General features: G+C 54.0%; 1 protein-coding gene across 1 annotated transcript in view; it reads right to left on the reverse strand.

The window, feature by feature from the left end:
• SLC45A4 (solute carrier family 45, member 4) overlaps positions 1-3,167 on the reverse strand; it is a 64,296-nt gene that overhangs the window by 59,667 nt on the left and 1,462 nt on the right. The window lies entirely within an intron of this gene.

Here is a 3,167-nt window from a genome sequence, read left to right on the forward strand (position 1 = left end):
CCCCCCCACCCCCGACCGAGTCACGGCTGCCTGCAATGGACATTCGGGGGCGGGGGGCAGCCCTGGAAGGCCCGGCTCCCTCCGGCAGAGGGTGGTGGTGTCCAGGGTGTGAAGGCCAGGCTTCCAGCTGCCGGCTTTTACTGTAAGTGATGCGAGGAAGCCCGCCGGTGACGCCAGCACCCCACCTCCCCGAGCAGGACAGGCATGCCGAACCCCTCGGTGTGGGGTCACCTGGACATCCTGGTTTCCCGCGAGCAGCCCAGGCCTCTCTCTAAGCCCCTACGGCAGGGGCCCTAATCCTTTAGTACTGAGGCCCAAACGGCCATGAAGATGTGAATGTGGATCTGGGCACAGGGGTCTCCACAGGGCGGGGGAGGCGGCACAGCCTGGCCCACCACCTCACCCCTGGGATGCACCCCGGGACCCTCGGATGGGGCCGTGCCTCGCTCCTACCTTCCCTTATCTCGAGAAACCAAGGCTCGGCCTCACGCTCTGAGGACACATGTTGCCCAAGTCCAAGGCGAAGTATTCCTAAGCGGATTGCTAACGGCGGGACGGGACGACGGCAGGCTGACCCACATGACCGGGGTCCACAGAGCTGGGAGAGCAGCCAGCCCTCCTGCCCAGCACGAGCACCAGCAGCAGAGCCCCCTGTCACTTGGAACCTCCCCTATGTCACAGACTGCCCCACAACACGACGTTCTACAGCCTCCAGCCAAAGCCTGTTCCAGGCCAGGGCAGGAGGGCAGAGCAGTCTGCCGAATTTCTAAACTCGCTGTCATATCTAACGTCAACCGGCTTTTAGGCTAAACACAGTACATGTTCACGTTTCGAGGGCATCTCTGGCTCACCTAGGAGAAGGCCAGCCCGGACTTCAAGCGGCTCTGAGGAAGGTATGGAAACTCACGCCAGTGCCACCCGCTTCTTAGGGTGAGGCCCTGCTTCCCAAACCCCGACCTGCCAGGCTCCTCTGCACCCCCAGGCCAGGGGCCCTCGCCCTGGAGACCAGCAGCGGGCACACTCTCCTCCCTGCGGACACTCTTCCTGGGCCCGAGAACGGAGCTGGGCAGAGTAGGCTGATGGATTCCCCCAGGGGGAACAAAAACCTCTTTAACTCACAGCACTGGTTCACAGGCTTGCATTTTAACCCAACCGAATAAAAATGCATTGCCACTAACCAAAACACACTCGTGTACGAGATGTACCGTCCTGTGCCCTTTAACACAGTCCATCTAGGAAACCCCAAACACCCCAGCACACGCAGAGGAGCACAGAAGCCACCATCTAACAACAGCCTGCTGCTCCATCCACCAAGCCCGGCCCAGTGACAGAGCAGCACTCTACAGCCCGTGTGCAAACGCCAAGCACCCTCGGGGTTCTCGGGTGTGGGAGACTCTGAGTTCACAGATCCTCAGGGTTATCCTGTCTGTGACACGGCTGGTGGTCAAGTCTACTGGCCCCCACCCCCCTACCCAACTCCTCGCTACCAAGGTCACCTTCACATTCTGCCTTCCTCAGTCCCTGTTGTGAGTCGGGGGGTACCGGCATCAAGGACAGGGGGATAATTACTTTAATGGAGGCACTTTAAAGGGACCCAGCCAGCTCTTTAAGACACATTCTGCCTATGTGTAGTTATCAAGTAATTATCAAGACCAGCAATACATTTCTGCTTCTGTGATCAATTCTGTACTGATATTTACAGTGATGAAAATCTCTCCTGGGGGACCTGCCTGGTGATCGGGAATCCGCCTCCTGGTGTAGGGGGTGTGAGTTCAATCCCTAGTCAGGGAACTAAGATCCCACATGCCGTGAGGCAAGTGGGCCCATGTGCCCCAACTACTGGGCATGTTCACCACAGCCATAAAGAAACAGCACCGAGCCCGTGTACAGAGGCAGTCATAAATAAATAAATACTTTTAAAAAATTTCTTCTGGATTAACACAGCTTCACAATCACAGAAATGTTTTAAACTGCAGTTTAGGTATACTCTGGTGACAGAGAAGTGTGAAGAACGATCAATAAAAGGCTTTCAAGTATAAAAGTGCATGATATTAAAATTCCACAAGGAAACATGAAGCAAGCACACAAGATGAAGAAAAGACACGTGTGTTAAAACTGTTAAAAACAGTCTGCTCCTTTTTGCAAAGGGTGAGGGTGGGCTATCAGATCATTAGAGTGTTATTTTAAGTGAAAAAGTCTAGATGGCAACTTAAAAATGTGTCCACAGTTTTTGTTATTTCACAGAACAGGGGCAAGAAAGTCTGAAGATCTCTGCTTTAAGGGAATGTCGCTCTGAAGCACTCCTAACTTAACAGGTGATCGCAATGATGAGAGGGCTGCCTTCCAGCCCCTCAGCTGGTTCCCCCCCTCACCATCCCCCCAGCATCCACATCCCAAGTTCATCCCCAAACCCCTCCCCTCAAAATAACTGATGGAAAAACACTCCTCTTTCCAAACCAAAAATCACCTCCTCTTTTGGATAAATGTGTTTTCCTAAAATGGTGAGTAAAATGTTGTTTGTCTAAAACTGTACAGGAAAATCTGTATGTAAAATCTCATCAACCATGACATCTGGACCCGAATCCACTCTCTTCCAATCCCTCTTTATCTAAGGGTCTGTTATGGATTTTGTGCTCAAGACCTTCCTTTCTTTCCAGTGGGAAGAATTTGGTCACCAACTAATTCAACGAGCTCCAGGATTCAAGGGTGAAGCCCCAGGAGAGACCCTTCAGCAAACTCCAAAAACTGCAAACCAGCTGACAGAGAATCCCAGGCTGGAAGGTACTTCTTGAAGGCAGCACAATAAAGAGCCTCTCGGGCACTGGTTCAGGAATGCGGCTTCCCTCACTGCCAGTGAAATCCTGCAACAGGTTTGGGAGGAGGCAAACAACATCGGCCCAGGTGGAACAAAGCCTCCCTCACCTGGGCGCAGGGCCAGCAGAGTGGGGAAGTGAGGCCAGGGCAGCCTTGCACAGGGACTCGAAAAGGCTCTGCAAACCCTCCAGCTGTGGTGGGGGTGGGGGGGGTCCCACTTTGGGACAGCCAGCACCCCACCCTGCACTTGGGGGCAAATGCCTGGCACAGTGCACACCCTCATTTGGGGGCTCCCTGCAGGTCCAGCTATGGACTCTGGCGACCTGTCTTTGCTTGAGGTTCCAAACTAGCAG

Source organism: Bison bison, unplaced genomic scaffold, assembly GCF_000754665.1.
Source record: "Bison bison bison isolate TAMUID 2011002044 unplaced genomic scaffold, Bison_UMD1.0 scf7180017864036, whole genome shotgun sequence".
In the NCBI taxonomy this organism is placed as follows: Eukaryota; Metazoa; Chordata; class Mammalia; order Artiodactyla; family Bovidae; genus Bison; species Bison bison.